Here is a 17,526-nt window from a genome sequence, read left to right on the forward strand (position 1 = left end):
GTTCAACCATGCGATTTTTGCAATTAGAAAAGACACAAAAAAATAATTATTCTGCAGCACACTCAGGCGACATATCCTGAATCGACGATGCACGGATCACGTGTTTGATAAAAAGGTTAATCAGTTGTTAATCAGAGGATTAATAACTTGTTATTTTCTTTACAAAACCATTAATATTATGCCATAAATATTTAATGTTGATGGGTCATTTTTTTTGGGGGGGGGAGTAGGGGCGCGGGCTAGAGTGAGCAATACACAGGCTAATGTGCATTAATCATGCTTTGGTGAAGACAAATACATTCATTCATGTTTATTAATACAACCTTGGAGAAAACAATACTCTTTACATTATGAAAAAAAGTTCTTCGTAAAGTATGTATCAACAATCAGCCACAAAAGGACAGAGATTAGGGTCTGGAGACTGGAGACAGAGGTCCAAAGTCAAAAAAATGCTGGGGGCAAAAGTTCATTAACATTTAAGATAAATGCATAAATGGCTTAAGGAAGGGGGGGGGGTCGATGCTGATTCACATTGTCGGGGCCGTGTCGGGAGGGGTGGTGGGGGGGTGAGAGTCTGTTTTGGGGGGAGGGGGGTTAAACAGAGATTTTCTGTCCCTTTCTTAACAAATTACCCTGCCGGTTTTGCTAATCAAAGCAAAACAAATATTGCTTTTCGTTCGCTCCATTTGCTGAATGAACATATGACGTTCCCAAAATGCTCATTCCCAGCTCAAATGTAATTAAATTGTGCCTTTAGTGAAAACATGCAGTGGTACTCCAATTAGTTCTGTTTTTGTCATCGGGAGAGAAAAAATGGAATTGGGCATGCCCAAGGCACCGTCGTGTCCCGGAATGATACAATGCCTTGGCGGTATGAAGTGGGTGTGTATTTGAGATGGTGTCTGGGTACGTTAGGGTGATAGGGTTGCAGAGTGTCTATGAGTTGGATGAGTTTCGGGGGGGGGGGTTGCCTTGTTGTTGTGAGGTGGATACAAAGTCTACGTGTTTTGTCGGACGGTGGATGTGTCTATTTGAGACGGTGGGTGTAGTAGGATCTCTCCCTTTCTCTGGTTTTCTTCACATTCTTGTTCTTCTGTCTCTCTCTATACATACACATATATCTGTGAAGTATGTGGGAAGCAAACTATTGAACTGGCTAACTAAGTAATTGCTTATTTTCATTTAACTCTAAATTGTGTTTTTTTATTTTATTATTGAGGGACTGCATGGATTGCCCTGCAAAATGTCATCCATCTACTTGTCGATGAATCTATAAATTCATTTAGCGATTAGTCTACCTGATATGCGTTTTACCCATGTCTGAACACCTTTATTGGCAATCAATGGAATGCAAAGAATGTCGGAAACTAAGTAACTTGCAGGCCTGAGGACATATACGAAATCGGATATTTGTCAATGGCCACGCATCAAGTCCTGTTGCTGGACTTCTAGATACAGAGAATATGTATAATACCCACTGGCAGATCACAATGTAAGACGCAATGCAGAGCCGTGTGTCCGCGTGGCTGTGAGCTTTGTGTCTCTGCGTGTCTGTCTGTGTCTGTGTGCCTATATTATCCCTAATATCTTCCCCTCATCTCTGTAAAACAGAGGAGAGAAGGAGAGAGAGAGAGAGAGAGAGAGAGAGAGAGAGAGAGAGAAGGCAAAGAGGGCAAGCAAGGGAGAGATTGAAGATGAAAAGAGAGAGGGGAGATCCATTTTGTGTTCAGTTAAACACTGATTTCATCATCTGGGTAAAACACATAACTTAAAACTGAAATCAAATATTAAAAATGACAGGCCTTATAAGTGCGGTGAGTGATCCGGGGTCACGGAGGGAGGGAGGCGCGGGCGGCTTGTCAGCCACTATCTGTCAGAGTGAATTAGAAACAATCAGGGGGGACTGAAAGGAAAGGTGATTGTTATTAGGCAGCAGGGCTGTGAGCAGGCTCCCCAGATGTGGCCATGCATATAAAAGAACAGGAAGCCAGCAGTTTAATTCAGGAAGCGCTGGCGTACACGGCCGCACAAAGCAGGAAGGGGGGGGGGGGGGGGGGGGGGGGGGGGCCTTTGTCGCTAATAAGCTCAAAGTTACTTTGATAACAGGCAGGGTTAGGCGCCGGAATAAAAGCACTTTTCTTTTCTTTTTCTATGGGTTTTTTTTCCACACACCCCCCTCACCAGTCAGTCAATATCTAGGAAATATAATGGGAGTGGAGAAATCGGGGGTGAAATGTAGATAAGTCGACCTTAACACGCGAAGGGGAAGAGACGGCTGTGCCCATATATCAATTACCCCTGCTATCATAGGAGGATGATGAAGGGTTTGAGTGTTGGGCTCCAGACCCCCCCTGCCCAGCCCCCTTCGGTCCCCTCTGTCGCCTGACAGTCTCCCCCTTCGGGTCCCCCTCTCCCCTGCGCCGGGTAGGGAGGAGGACGGACGTGCCTGCTTTTGACTCCAGCGCCAGACCTGCTATCTGTCAAGGGCTCCCTCTGAGACAGACCATCATGCCTACAGATTGTTGTCATGGACGACGGCAGGGGGCTGGGAGGGAGGGGTAGATATGTACAATATGTTTTCAAAGGGAGCAGGGATTGATTGGAATGATAAGGAGAGACGCTAATCTGCTAGGATACGGCCTCAAAGGCACATTGGCTCTGACACTTAAACCCTCGCACCACAGGGAAACAGCTCCCTGGTAAACCCCTATAGACCCACGGAGGGCAACTCTCTGCACATGTCGCACTGTCGTACTCCAGTAAGAACTCCACGTTCCCTTTCACAAAAAAACACTGCTAGGCTAAAAATCATCACTCAATCCTGGAAATGTAACATTGGATGTGTTTCTGTGTCTTTTTGGGGGGGTGTTTCTGAGAGGCTGAGGGATTGAGGATATTTTCAACTGACAGCTTTCACATGTTCAGCATTTTCTATGAGTGTATTTTTACAAAGCTGCAGGTAACGCAGGCCCTTTGTCTCAAGCACCAGTAGCATTGAACTCCAGTAATGTGGAATCAATGAAATGTGAAAATGAAGGACGTCGTTGAGACTTATGCTTTCAAAGTGCCTCCATCTCCTTTAAACAGTGAATGGCTTTGATTCCCATGTCTCTTTGTAGCTGGAGAGATATCTCCGAAAATTATCCCAGGCTTGAGATTGAGCGCTCCAGTAATAGGTTTAAACTGCTAAATGAAAGCTTTCTGTTTATCGTTGATCATTTGCACGGTATACGTACGCACACTTCTCCGGGTTTGTGCCTTCCAGGTTTGTGTTCGGAGTTAAGACGAGAGGGCGGTATGTGGTGTTGAACGTGTTGCTGCTAAATATTCCCCAGGGTAATAACAGTGTATACATGACGATTGGAAGCGTGAGGAAACGAAAGAAAGAGGGTGGGGGGGATGTTGGGTAAAGGAAGAGACAATACGAGAAAGGTACGGAGAGAGAGACTCAAAGAACACATGTAGCGAGAAATCAAAAGCGAGGTACGCAGACAGAGCGAGAGAGGACGGAGCGGAAGAAGGGGGTGAGAGTCCGACAGTGGAAGGAAGAGGGAGAGGAACAGAGATGGAGGGAGGGAGGCTGAGTGAGGTGTCCCTGATAGTCAGATCCTTCCTTGCAGGACACACGTCTGGGATTTAGCTTGGGTCTAAGCTAGCTAACCTACCGGCTTTTTTGAAGAACACTACCCAATGTCCCTGCTTATTTTGTGTTTGTGTGTAGCTTTCCCAGTCAGTGTTAAGAGAGAGTGAACGGGAGGAGGTGGGTGGGGGAGAGAGAGAAAAGGAATCACAAAAAAAGAAAGATATTGGGGGCTTAAGAGGCAAATCATTTCCTTTTGTGCAGTGTGCTAATCATGACTCCAGCCATAACGAGCTTTAGTCTCCTCCATAGACACAGACAGTGTGCTTTAAGCCTTCACACGGATCACTACTGTAGAGAAGGAGTGACCATAAAAACAGAATGGCCTTCACTTACGACTCTCCCCCCCCCCTTCTCTATTTTTTTATTTTATTTTCTGTACTATGAATAAATTGAGTCTGTCCCGGACATGAAAATGTCAAATACCTAAAATACACCTAGGCTAAATAGCGTATTAATTTTTAATGCTCGCTCATCCTATGCTGCTATTCTCATATCTAGCCTGTCTGCCAACAGCTGTTGCAGGCTCCCTCACAGGGGATTTATCATCCATCTAAAAGAGAAAGGGAGCGTTGTTCAAAAGACAAGGAAGGGAGCCTTATTTTCATGGATCCGTACCTCTCGTTTAATTCAAGCCTGAAACTTCTCCCTGTGATATACGAGTAGAATTCAATTACACTAATGCCAAAACATAAATTGTTCATGATTCGTCCCATATTTCTCATGTTATAATTGCTAGCTAGCTCTTGTAAATGAAAAAGACATACGGTGGGTAGGCAGGAAGTGGAAGTACAGTGACATTGGAGAGGTGGCACAAGGGAAGGGGAAGACTTGGAACAGACATGTTTCAGTGTGGGAACTGAATGGCATTCATGTGTGTTTTTAGGTGGCATGTGGCTGATGATTATGGTAGATTATCACAATCCAGATTGTAACAAGTTACAAGCATTAGCAGAAGCCTATGGCAACGTAGAGAGAGAGAGAGAGCGATGTGAGTGTGACAGAGCTGTGCCAGTGGGACAGGGGGACTGATCACTGATCAGTGTGTGACAGAAGGTGTGGGGTGGGGGGTGGGGGGGGGTGGCATACCTTAACACACTAACTGCATACTGGTCTGGAGCCTGTCTGTTTGGTTCGAGGAGACCCAGGCAGTCACTGCCACTGAGTCACTACAGCACACAGCAATGACAACCGACCTAGAGGGATGTGTCTCTGTCCTGTCCTGTCAGAGAGTGAAAGAGAGAGAGAGAGAGAGAGAGAGAGAGAGAGAGAGAGAGAGAGAGAGAGAGAGAGAGAGAGAGAAAGAGAGAGAGGGAAAGAGAGAGAGGGAAAGAGAGAGAGGGAAAGAGAGAGAGGGAAAGAGAGAGAGAGAGAGAGAGAGATAGAGAGAGAGAGAGAGGGAAAGAGAGAGAGAGGCAGATGATGTCAAGTGAAATGTAACAAATTCTCTGAATGGCGGCGATGCGCAGAGGTCAAGGAAATGCAGACGAAAAAGGTTAAAGATGAAATAAAAGCCGTGCCTTGCAGCGGGCTGAAAATCTATCCCTCCAAGGCAAGGCCATCGCTGACGCGCGGCAGACAAGATGCTAAATACTGCACGGCACTCTGGGATCTTTCATTTTCATCCGATCAATAAGGGCTTATATTTATCAGGATTCCAAGCAGCTGCCACATCTGACAACCTCCACTTCATTTTCTCACTCCTCCTCCTCCTCCTCCTCACGCTGAATCGGGAGCCATCGACCATAAAGAGACTGAGGCCTCTAGCTTTGCTATTTACACCCACAGACACAATTCCATTAAAGGACCCCCCTTTTCTGGTTAAAGAAACATGCGTTGTCATTATGGTTTTGGCAACAGACCACCACACTCTTCATATACTCTTTGTTCCTCTATCCCCACCCATAACGCCACAAAGAGAAGACAGACTTCCGCCGTTTACACAGTAGACCCCTTTTCTAATGTTTGAGATTCGTTTAAAATAACCACATTTGTGAAGTCCCCCCCTACAATTCAAAGTATTAAAATGAGCGGAAGATTTGTTAAGGGGGCGAGTTAAAATAGCTCAATCTCTAATCATCTGTACGACAATATTTGCTGTGAGGCATTCTAAATAGATTATCGCTGGTCCATCTGTGTCATCATTGATTTATAAGGCATTAAGCTGCTTTGGAAAAAGGGAGGCCTTCCCACTACAGCAAAAGGGTTCTTCTTTTTGAAATCAGGGGCATGGCAACAGGACAACCCCGGCACTTGTCTGCTCAAGAAACTCTTTTCCTTTAAGCGTTGGTGAGAGGGGAAGTAAAAATAGGACGCCTGTATCCGGTTTTGGGAAGTGTGAATCTTCTTATTTTTTATTACAAAGAGATGTGGAGGAGGGGAGGAAGTGCACAACAACAAAAAAACACACACACACACACACAAACACAAAAACAAGGGACATCATTAACATATGAATACTATATGCAAATGGTTAGCAGAGAGCAGATGTTGGTGCATTTAATTGACCTATATGTGAATTGCATCCAAACCTTTTTACTCTGTTACTACGCCCAGTGTACAATATAACTGGATTCAGGGACTGGCACGGAGAACAGCAGTGTGAATGGGGACTAGACGGAGTACGATACCGTTTGAACGCGAGAGACGGAGAGAAAAGGCGTTTCAAAGGAGAGCGGCGTCTTGACAGGAAGCTGTCAGAGGCGGATGAAACCCAAACACAACGCCTGGCCGCCACCGTCCCTCTGCTGTCTCGCGCGGATGACGTCACCGTGCGACGGTGGGAATGGATCACTTAATGGCCTTTGGAGAGCAATGACGTCTGTGACATGTTACTGTATGCAGCATTAAGGCCTGGATTAGAGCACACTGTCTTGATGGATATTCATATTTAGACTTCTCAATCCTCTCTAATTCTCCCTGCCATTAGCTTCTCCCTCTTTTCCCCCCTTTCTCCCTCTCATTAGCTTCTCCCTCTTTTCCCCCCTTTCTGCCGGAGAAAGGCGAGAAGTCACGCATCTTAAGCTGAAATGTTTGCATGGGTGAGCCATGAGAAACACAGATGCTATTTTCATCTAGGCTCTGCCTCCTTGTCTCCCTCCCTTTCTCCTGCTTGGGAATGTCATTAAATTGTATTAAATAGCCTTTTGTCCAGAGGGCAAGGACCACCCCGATATATGATAATACATTAATGCCCCAGTGTTGCAACCAGTGAGCTGAGACGATTTTAAGGCCGAGAGCTGGGCGGAACAAGCATGAAGCCCCATTTGTGTGTGCGTATTTGCGTGTGTGTGTGCCCGCGCGCGCGCATGTGTGTCTATACGTGTGCATGTGGCTCTCTAACAACTGTGACACATACTAATAGAAACATACCTAATAAATAACAAGCTTTCAGGGTCTGGCAAGCTGACATTTTCTCTGTGAGCAGGACAATTTCATATCTGCGGTGCAGGGAACCAAATTGCATCACACAGAGATGCCAGCGGATTAGCATAAAAATTAACACTTAGATTTCAGCTTATTGCCAACCCCACTCCTGCTCCTCCTGCCACACAACAATCAATTCCTCTTATAAATCTGATTAGATTCCATGACGCTTATTATCCTAGGCATGTCCCTACACTGCCTTCCAAGGCTCCAAGACCTATTTGTTTAAATAGAATGAAAGAGCTGATAAATCTATAGGTGCGCTTCTCATGCACACACACAGGCCACCTCCCCCCCCACTCTCTCTCTCTCTCTGTCTCTCTCATAGTAAGTCTGATTTACAGATCACCAGTGGTGTGAAAAAATAGAGAGGGAAATCAATCTTGATGGATATGCTGTAGCACTGTAAAACTGAGTTCATGCATTTCTAAAAAATAAAAAAAAAGAAGTTAACACTTTGTACGGCCTCCAACGTTCTGAGCTTGTTTATATATGATGGTTCAGAGACCACCTTTGCTCGCTCTCCCTCCTTTGACCACCTCCCTCCGAAGACAACTCGATCCGCGAACTTTCTCGACCCTCTCCATCTCGTGAAAGCTACGTTTTTTTTCTCTCTCTTCTAAATCGCTTCTCCTTTTTGAGACTCTTTATGTAATGAATAGCGCCATAGAAGTTGAAAATAACATTATTGTTATTATAAAATGTCAATCCAATAACAACGTTTTTGGTCTTTTTTACTTCTTTTGACCAGCCATAGAGTACTCCTTTTCAGTCATTCATCACGTGCACAGCTACTTCCAGTGTTTATCTAGGGGGAAATTGGAGCAAGGAAAACCGTCTCATATTGCAAATCTTAATACTGTTGCAATGAAATATTTGTCAATATAGCACTTTAGAAAACATTGCACAAATACGCAGTGAAAGCCGAACGCACGTCGGGCGGCTTGCTAGGCAGAGAGACTCCCTTTTGTTTAGATAAATGGCATTTCATCGCATCCAGATGTCTTTCAGCGCCGTTCAGCCACCGTTCCCTGCGCTCCAAGACGGACGCTAAATGTACACAAACAGTTATTTCTAACAGCATTCCGTGCAGAACAGTGCCACGGTCCCCAGACCACAGCTCGTCTTCAGGTGAACTACCGCTCAGATCCAGGACTTTAAGACTGGAGGATGAACCGTGGTTGAGAGGAGGCAGAGTTCTTGTGTTGTGTGTACGCCTGCTCTGGGCCTGTGAACAGGAGAGACGTTTTATCCTCTCTCCCGGGTTGAGAAATCCACGTCGGCGTGACGCCATGTCACATTGTAGGCCACGCGCCTGAGGAGATCTGGGACAGAGGTGTGCCAAGGCTGAGTCAGGCGTTACCAAATAAGACTGGTGGTATATAATAAGGCCCCCCCGATTTGATGCCCAAACTGCTCTACGCCACAGTGGAGCAAAGAGGGGAAAAGAGGGAGAGAGAGAGAGAGAGAGAGAGAGAGAGAGACAGAGAGAGAGAGAGAGAGAGAGAGACAGGGAGGAATGTGAAACAGAGGGAGTAAAAGAGAGAGAGAGAGAGAGAGAGAGAGAGAGAGAACGTCTGATGTTATAAGTGGATAACAACAGCCCCTGCTATGCAGCAGCAGAAGCGCAGAATCATTTCAACCAGCTAAACTCCCCCCTCTAGCCACCCCTCTATTCTTATGTTAACACCGCTAAAGAGGAGTGGGCCCACCCAGCAGTAGAAACTTCAGGAAAAATAATCTATTTCTCTCCAACGCCTAATGTAACTTACACCGTCCATAGGAGTAAACTCCAGCAACACCAACACATTTACTGTGCTTTTAAAGCATATTACCTTTCACAGAGTTTATGAACAATAAACGGGGTGCTTAGCTGGTCTATTTTCTCTCTGTAATGCCACGCAATGGTGGGGGAAGAGTTTGAAAGTCTTTAAATTCAGAGTAAACACTGCTCTCTTTGTTGATTGTAGTATTCCGTTGTATTTTTTTTTACATATTTTTTTCTCCATCAGAGCTTGTTTTTTTTTCTTCTCTCCAAACAATACATCCCCTCTCGCATCTGAAGTACACACCTCACTGACATTTTATAGGTGAAACCCTGTTGAACGGAGAGACATACCTCGTACCGTACTTTCTACCGGAGTTTTCTTTTTATGTCCGTGTGTAATTAAGGCAGCATGTCCTATCGCTCAGCCATCTATCTATACGCAGAGGCCTTTATTTATTAAACAACTTCACAGTGAAATGTTTGCGTTCTCAGCATTCGGCGGGGCCCACCCACAGATGATTATTTCCTACCTCTCCAGGACTTTTTGAAGAGTTTATGCTCAGAGCGGTTATTGTTTTTGATTATGGCAGTCTCTTAAGACTCAACGCGACCGGGCTAAAAAACATGTTTACAGAATCCGTGTGTGAACCTGAAGGCCGTACGCAGGCCAAATGTACATTCGCCATGTGATTTACGGACATCAGATTCAACTATTTATGTCCATGCACGGCTGTGTAAAATTCACTGCTTGGGGCTTTTTAGGAGTGCACACGCGTGTTTGCATTTCTCACTCTGTTTAATGGAATTTGATGGAAAGATTGAGTGTTTACACTTCATCAGAGTGATACAAAAAAATTATAGTAGAGTCAGCAAATGCTTATTATCGGCTTATTGGAGTAGTAATATCTAATATCACCCATTTCAAAAGTTGTTCCCAGTATTGCAAACACACACACACACACACAGGCACGTGCACGCACACACACACACACACACACTGCAAACTTGCATATTCACAAACCAAAAACACACATCAAGGTTGTCTGGGGGCCTACAAGGCTGTGTGGGTCACTGTGTGTCTGGCTGTAGAGTCTGGGGGGTGATTGGCAGTTTCTGTGTAGTTTCAGGATCAGGCTGAAAGCAAAAGTGAGTTATGTTTCCGGAGAGACAACACTAGACAGGATCAGGCTGAAAGTAAAAGTGAGTTGTGTTTGTGGAGAGACAACACGAGACAGGATCAGGCTGAAAGTAAAAGTGAGTTGTGTTTGTGGAGAGACAACACTAGACAGGATCAGGCTGAAAGTAAAAGTGAGTTGTGTTTGAGGAGAGACAACACGAGACAGGATCAGGCTGAAAGTAAAAGTGAGTTGTGTTTGTGGAGAGACAACACTAGACAAGATCAGGCTGAAAGTAAAAGTGAGTTGTGTTTGTGGAGAGACAACACTAGACAGGATCAGGCTGAAAGTAAAAGTGAGTTATGTTTGTGGGGAGACAACACTAGACAGGATCAGGCTGAAAGTAAATGTGAGTTGTGTTCGTGGAGACACAACACGAGACAGGATCAGGCTAGAAGTAAAAGTGAGTTGTGTTCGTGGAGACACAACACGAGACAGGATCAGATGTCGGAGCAGATGTATTTTAATGGTGTCTTCTGATGAGTGATGCTCAGTATACTACCATGCACAATTTAAGTGTGGCACATCGCAGTGAGTCGGGTGGTGGTAGAGCACAGGGCACCTCCAAGAAGCTTCCAGTCAAAGAGGCTTGCTTTTAACACTTACACATGCACCCCCTATCACACCTTTGATGCTCCATATGACTCTGCTCCCCCCTTTTAGAAATACACAGCAAAGGATGCCGACAATCAGGGATGGGAATAGGGTGGACTGGTCACACTCAAGCAGTCACACGTACTGTACTCTATGCCTTGTTAAAAACCGCCATGCAGACACTAACTTTATAAAACAACATTCTAAAGGTTCTGTTTCCTGTGCATCCTTATTTATCCTGGGTAAAAATTTTAAAAAACATCAGCTTTCCCCTGAAAGAAAAGAAAAACACAATCCCATAAATGAATGTTGGTAAAAGGCCTTTGGGCGTAAGCATGCTTTTTCATGCTCTGTTCCTGATGGAAAGCTCTCCACCGCTGTTCCCCTTGTAACCCATAGCCGTCCCATAGGAGTTGGCCTGGGACAAGCCCTGTCCTCTATGATAACCACATAGAGGACCTATGAATCGCTGGCCATCTAAGGGCTCGGGGCTATGCTGCGGCGTGCAGACGGGACTTCGGAACCTTTTGGTTAGCCGTCTTTTGATGAAGAAAATGAAATGACTTGACTTTTAAGACCTGCTCTGCTATTCCATCCCCCCGGCCTCGCTCGTCGCTTCAGTACTGTTCTGAGTTCAAGTGTTCTTTTTCACTCCCTCTGTCTGCTGCTACTTGAGCATATCTACTAAGACACAGCTATATGACTGGCCTGTTAATGACTGGGTAAGAAAGCTACTAGGAGCTCATACTCTTGCTACTATCCTAATAGTGTATACTGTATATCAGACGTTGACTAGCTACATTTGCATACAGTTGACTAGCTACACTCGCCAGAGAGGGAGACCCCCAAGTCTCTCCAGTCACATTAGGAAACCGCGCAACGTGTTTGCACTTGTGCTACAGATCATGCTATACCCACCTCGCATTGGAGTTAGAGTTCTAGCGTAACGGTGTGTGTGTGTGTGTGTGTGTGTGTGTGTGTGTGTGTGTCTTGCAAACAATCTGTATGACCTGCACAGACCCTGGCCCTGCCTGGAGCAGGGCAAAGCCCATGTGAGAGGCTTGTTCTGCAGCACACAGACTGTCTCTCTCTCTTTGTCACTTTCCTCACAAGTCCTCAGACCATCATCCCCACACCTCCACACACACTGGCGCACGCACGAGCGCACGCACACACACACACACACACACACACACACAGCCTTTTACCACAAGACTATGCTAATGTGGTCTACCTCGGCAACAGATCGAAGCCATTCTACCAGATCTTGGTTTTAGTGTCCACTGTAGCCTTGTACATCCCTCTCTCCCCACTGCATGGGTTGTAGAAGCCTCACAGCCTAGGGAGTCAGGGCAGACATTTCTTTACCTCAGCCTCACAGCATAGGGAGTCAGGGCAGACATTTCTTTACCTCAGCCTCACAGCCTAGGGAGTCAGGGCAGACATTTCTTTACCTCAGCCTCACAGCCTAGGGAGTCAGGGCAGACATTTCTTTACCTCAGCCTCACAGCCTAGGGAGTCAGGGCAGACATTTCTTTACCTCAGCCTCACAGCCTAGGGAGTCAGGGCAGACATTTCTTTACCTCAGCCTCACAGCCTAGGGAGTCAGGGCAGACATTTATTTACCTCAGCCTCACAGCCTAGGGAGTCAGGGCAGACATTTCTTTACCTCAGCCTCACAGCCTAGGAAGTCAGGGCAGACATTTCTTTACCTCAGACAAAGGTAAACAGATTGAACAGGCCACCTGGCCGCCGCCAAGTAAGCTTCAGGCGAGCGCGCTGAAAATGGACCCACTCTGCAGGGTCATGTCCCCAGCACAAATGGACCAAACGTCCATTCATCTTTAAGTACAGGACACAGAGGGAAAACAGTTTTGGTTGAAAATATCATCTTGGGGCAAGTCCCAACACCACATAAAATAATGTCATGGTTAAATACAGGCAGCTTCATATTACAGATCATTCTAATGTTAAATGTTTATTGGTGATAGGGAACACTGGTTGCTGACCATTGAAGACCTGGGACGGCATGGTTTATGGTCCACACACACACACACACAGTGCACGCCACCTAGAGCACTATCGATCGCACGTGGCTCCGACACACTCTCAACGGTGTCATTCAAACCCTTTCAATTTTTAATCACCAGTTCAACACTAGATCCAGTCCCTCCATTGGGCCACACACACACGCACGCACGCACACACACACACACACGCACGCACACGCACATGCGCGCGCGCACACACACACACACACACATATACAGACACAAACACACATGCATGCACACATACAGACACACACACAAACACATGCATACACACACACACACACATATGCATGCACACATACAGACACACACGCATGCATACAAACACACACGCAGTACACTTACTGTAAGCAAGGGTAGACTGCACGACCAACCAGAAAGAACACACCAGGCCCACAGACAGGCTCATACAATAGAGCTCATCGCATGGCTTTTATAAAGCCCACCAACTTTCCCCCTTCAGCTTGACCTTGCTCAGTGGTATTCATTACATCATTAAGTTACCTCTTCATTAACTTTTCATTATTTATGGAGGCTTTGGGGAGGGGAGTCTTTATCAAATAGTATCTTTTGTTGAGCTCACTATGTGGAGGACAGCTCCCCCTGAGAACCAGCCCGGTATCTTTCTCTCACTGCCAACAGGAGTATCAGCCATGAGCCCTGTCATCTCATACCTCAGAAATACTGCTCTGTTCAGAATGGGGGGGGCCGCTACTATGGCTTCCAAACAGAGGGCGTGTCCTCTACAAAATAGTCACAGGGATTCGAGCATAGCTTTATAGCCACAGCGTATGGTCATCAGTTATCCCCCCCCCCCCACACTCCTATATTTTCCCCCCTTCGTTTATTTCATATATTTCTATTACAATGTCAAACTGCTGCACTATAACCTCTGACTCATCCAAACATCTCTGGACAGAACACATAAACATATTTGTGTTTTTCTAGCGTTACATGAGCGCCATTCTGTTCCCGAGCGTTCGTGGCGATCTGTCATTAGCGATACATCGGGCCGAAAACACAGCCACAGATTGCGTTTAAAAAAATCAAAAAAAGTTCTGGCCACCGACCATTTAGCATCACCAGCCAATTATAAATGGCAAATCACAATACGCAGATTTTTTTTTCTTCTTTCCTCCCCTCCTAACAGCGGACCCTGGCAAGGCTCCACGGCTTCTCTTGAATAATGTGGTGATAGCCCTTTGTGCTTGGAGCTGCCCAGCCATTTGTTATTTCACACAATGAGCTGTGAGAGAGAGAGAGAGAGGGACGATTAGGGGTCTGGATGATACAGTGACCTGAACACCCCCTGTACAAAAAGAGCCCGTCCCACATAGACTACAGTAATGCAGCCCTATACTGTAGTCAGGCTAGAGAGCTGCCTCTCAATCTCCAGACCATCTACAGATCATTTGTCAATTACAGGAAGCTAATGCATCGGGAGGAGAGAATCCCACTGAAATACAGGGAGGGGGAAAAAGCAAGAGGTGGGGGGGGGGGGGGGGGGGGGTCTCTTGAGAAACGCTCACGCGCAAATAATATAACTTAAACATGCTGAGAGAGAGCATTATGCGCAAATGGAAATCAAAAAAGGAAAACACAGTGTAATTTAAACTGGGGCAGGGCTGGAATGGGTTTTTTCTTACAAATGGTCATCTCTCTCTCTCTCTCTCTCTATCTGCTCCTTTTGAGTAAGAAGACCACAGCAATAGTATCATGGACATAGATTTCACTGTGAGATGGGTCCCTGCCCAGTCAAAAGGAGATCTATGTTTTGCGTTGAAAGGGTTAAAAAGGTGACACTGAAGCCTCGATAATGGTGGCAGCCAGGATATCCAACACACAGAGGTACAGTCGTTGAGGTAAATCACATCGCCACATTAGCACGCCTCCCCTGGCCTTTAAAGACATGGCCCTAGTCTGCTACATCACAAGGTACTCGGCAGGTGAAGAAACCACACCTACCGCCCTGAAAAGTGAACACCGTGAAATGGACAGAGACATTTCCAAAATAGCTACCAGAACACACTGCTCTCGCTATGAGATAGGCGTGTCGCGGTAAATATCGTTCAAGGTCGACCGAGCATGACTCTGAAAATAACGAAGGGGGAAAAAAAATAATGTAAACTGTGTATTCCTCTTCAGCGGAGCCGGAGTTATGAAATAATGTGCAACGTTTCAAGGCTTAGCAGAAACCTCAGAGAGACAATGGATGAACGCAAACAAACAAACAAGCACGCACGCACGCACACACACACACACACACACACACACACACACACACACACACACACACACACACACACACACACACACACACACACACACACACACACACACACACACACACACACACCAAGGCCCAGTCAGTCTGACGTTATCTTGTAAGACTTGTGTTTCTGAGCAGCTGCATTCCTGAAAAGAGGTGTGCTGATATATTCTAATCACTTTTTTTTCTTAGCCTGGCTGATTATCGCATCAAATGGGCTGTGGCGTGATTGGTTGTTTTAACCGAGAATTGCTCAGTAGAACAGAATGTTACTGTCCTCCTTTAAGATCTCTGTGTCCCCTTCCCCACTAGCGGAATAATCACCAGAGGGGAAAAGGAAATCTAGAATAACTTTGTTTCACTTTGTTCAGTTGTTGTTTGAGAAAGACTGCGTAAAGGTGGACATATCTGAAATGTCTCCTGATTGTAAGTGTCAATGTGAGGACGGAAAGAGTCTGGCTAGCCCAGGTATGGCCCAGCTAGTGTTAGAAGTCTCCTTAACTTAAATGACATCATTGTGTGAGAGAGATCCTATCACTCTCAGCCCCTTTCCAGCTGTCCCGCTTCATTTCCATCCCTCTCCCCTTCCACCTCCTCTTTAAGAGACAAAAGCGCTGCACACGCTCCACTCCAAGGATTACAAAACGCACACTCCTTCTCTCTCAATCCCTCCCACGTCTTCCCGATTCTCCGTCATCCCAAGACATAAAGCCATCGGAATATTGGGAGAGTTGTGCCGAGTTCAGATTGGATCTGTGTAGCGATGACAGAACACATCATCCGACAGCCCCGCTAAGCTCCCTCTGAAATAGTTGTGTCTGCCGCACGGCATTACTGTCACGCTCCTCCGAGACGTAGCGCACTACTCTGCTTCTCCCCTGTTAGGCTGCACCTGCAGGGAATACACTGAGACACCTGAGGCAGGCCCCGCAGAAGAGCTGAGTCCTACACTACAGCCTCCTCGGGTCACAGCGACGCAACAGCAACCAGAGCGAGAGAGACCGAGAGAGAGAGAGACCAAGAGAGATAGAGACCAAGAGAGATAGAGACCGAGAGAGAGAGAGAGACCAAGAGAGATAGAGACCGAGAGAGAGAGAGACCGAGAGAGAAAGAGAGAGAGAAAGACCAAGAGAGAGACCGAGAGAGAGAGAGACCGAGAGAGAGAGTGAAAGAGAGTGAGAGAGGGAGAGAGAGAGAGAGAGACAGAGAAGAGAGAGAGACAGAGAAGAGAGAGAGAGAGAGAGAGAGAGAGAAAGAGAGAGGGAGAGAGCAAAAGAGCCTTCTCAAGAGCGGGAAATTCCTCCTCATCTCATAGGCAATTGGATTAGTTAATGATAACACATCACCTTAACACTCCAGCTCCGTTCTTCATTACTGCATATCCTCCAGCTAGAGCTCATGCATCATGCATGTGGTGACTTAAGTTGCGGGTTACATATAAGTCTATGTTAGCAGACTGTCTACGTCGGCAAAATGTGCATGTACCTGTTCTGTACACTACCGGGTGTGGGATAAATCAATATGGTATTGAGTTGAACTTAACTTAGCCATGTCCTAGGACCTCACACATGCCTTACACAATCCCCTGTAATCAAAGACTGCAGCCTTAAACTGTCAGAGAGGGATCCCTGCCAGAGAGAGGGGGGTAGGGGTGGATGGGGGGAGGGGTAGACCCCCAGACCCTAGAGATGGAGTGTCACATGAGCTCCATCGCAGAGTGCCTTTATTAGCCGAGGCGTGGGTCTTACCCTCACTGTCATCTTCAAATGTGGCGAACACCTGCTCACAGGCGCGCAACACAATCACACAGAGCCTGCAAAGAATTAATTTAGAGTTGGGGTAATTGCAACAAAAATATGAAATCTGGACGCGTCACATCCATTTCTCAGGGCCCCAACTGAGAGTAATTTGAAACAGCTTCCCATCGATGGACTTTTCATCTTTTGTTTTTCTCTCTGAAAGCTGTTCAGTTTCTTTAATACCACACAGATATCCAGACGGTTATTTGCTTAAAGAGGGACAACTGACAGAAATTCTTCATGCTTCTATCCCCCCCCCCCCCCCCTCGCCTCAGATTCCACGTCTAAGATATATGATGGTTCTGGTGCCAGCATCTATAATATAAATTAGCAATGCAATAAGATTTGCAACGCTGCCACAATCAGCCCTGAATCCATAAGCAAACCAGCCGCCTTCTCTCACCCACCCGTGCCAGTGTTGCTTTTTACTCACATAATGATCCCTCTATCCGTCTAGCTCTGAGACTCAGGCACTGCTAATAATGCATGCCACTTTTTATATGCCATTGTGCCTGTTGATGTTCCTCATCACTGAACCCTGCATGACTGGCGTCACAATTACATGTGTGTGTGTATGTGTGTGTGTGTGTGTGTGTGTGTGTGTGTGTGTGTGTGTGTGTGTGTGTGTGCGCGCGTGTGTGTGTGTGTGTGTGCGTGCGTGCGTGCGTGCGTGAGTGCGTGTGTGTGTGCGTGCTTGTGTGTGCGTGTGAATGCAAATGGGCTGCATACTTTCTGTGTATGTCCACGTATGTGTGTGGTGGTGCGTTCTGATCGACATCAGTTTGAATGGTTAGGAGGGAA

At 46.2% G+C, this 17,526-nt stretch overlaps 2 protein-coding genes across 5 annotated transcripts in view; both read right to left on the bottom strand.

Annotated features, from left to right (window-relative positions):
* Positions 1 to 17,526, bottom strand: part of LOC139411351 (tumor protein p53-inducible nuclear protein 2) — a 360,874-nt gene that overhangs the window by 141,774 nt on the left and 201,574 nt on the right. The gene's annotated exons all lie outside the window — the stretch shown is intronic.
* The window catches only part of LOC139411350 (zinc finger protein 536-like), a 174,355-nt gene that overhangs the window by 110,893 nt on the left and 45,936 nt on the right, over positions 1 to 17,526 (bottom strand). For 3 of the 4 annotated variants that reach the window (XM_071157612.1, XM_071157613.1, XM_071157611.1), the window contains one exon: positions 4,730 to 4,862. The exons of the other annotated variant lie outside the window; for it this stretch is intronic. The gene's annotated coding sequence lies outside the window, so the exon portion shown is untranslated. The remainder of the gene's footprint in view (positions 1 to 4,729; positions 4,863 to 17,526) is intronic. 4 annotated transcript variants of the gene reach the window in all.

This window comes from Oncorhynchus clarkii, chromosome 6 (genome assembly GCF_045791955.1).
Source record: "Oncorhynchus clarkii lewisi isolate Uvic-CL-2024 chromosome 6, UVic_Ocla_1.0, whole genome shotgun sequence".
Lineage (NCBI taxonomy): Eukaryota > Metazoa > Chordata > Actinopteri > Salmoniformes > Salmonidae > Oncorhynchus > Oncorhynchus clarkii.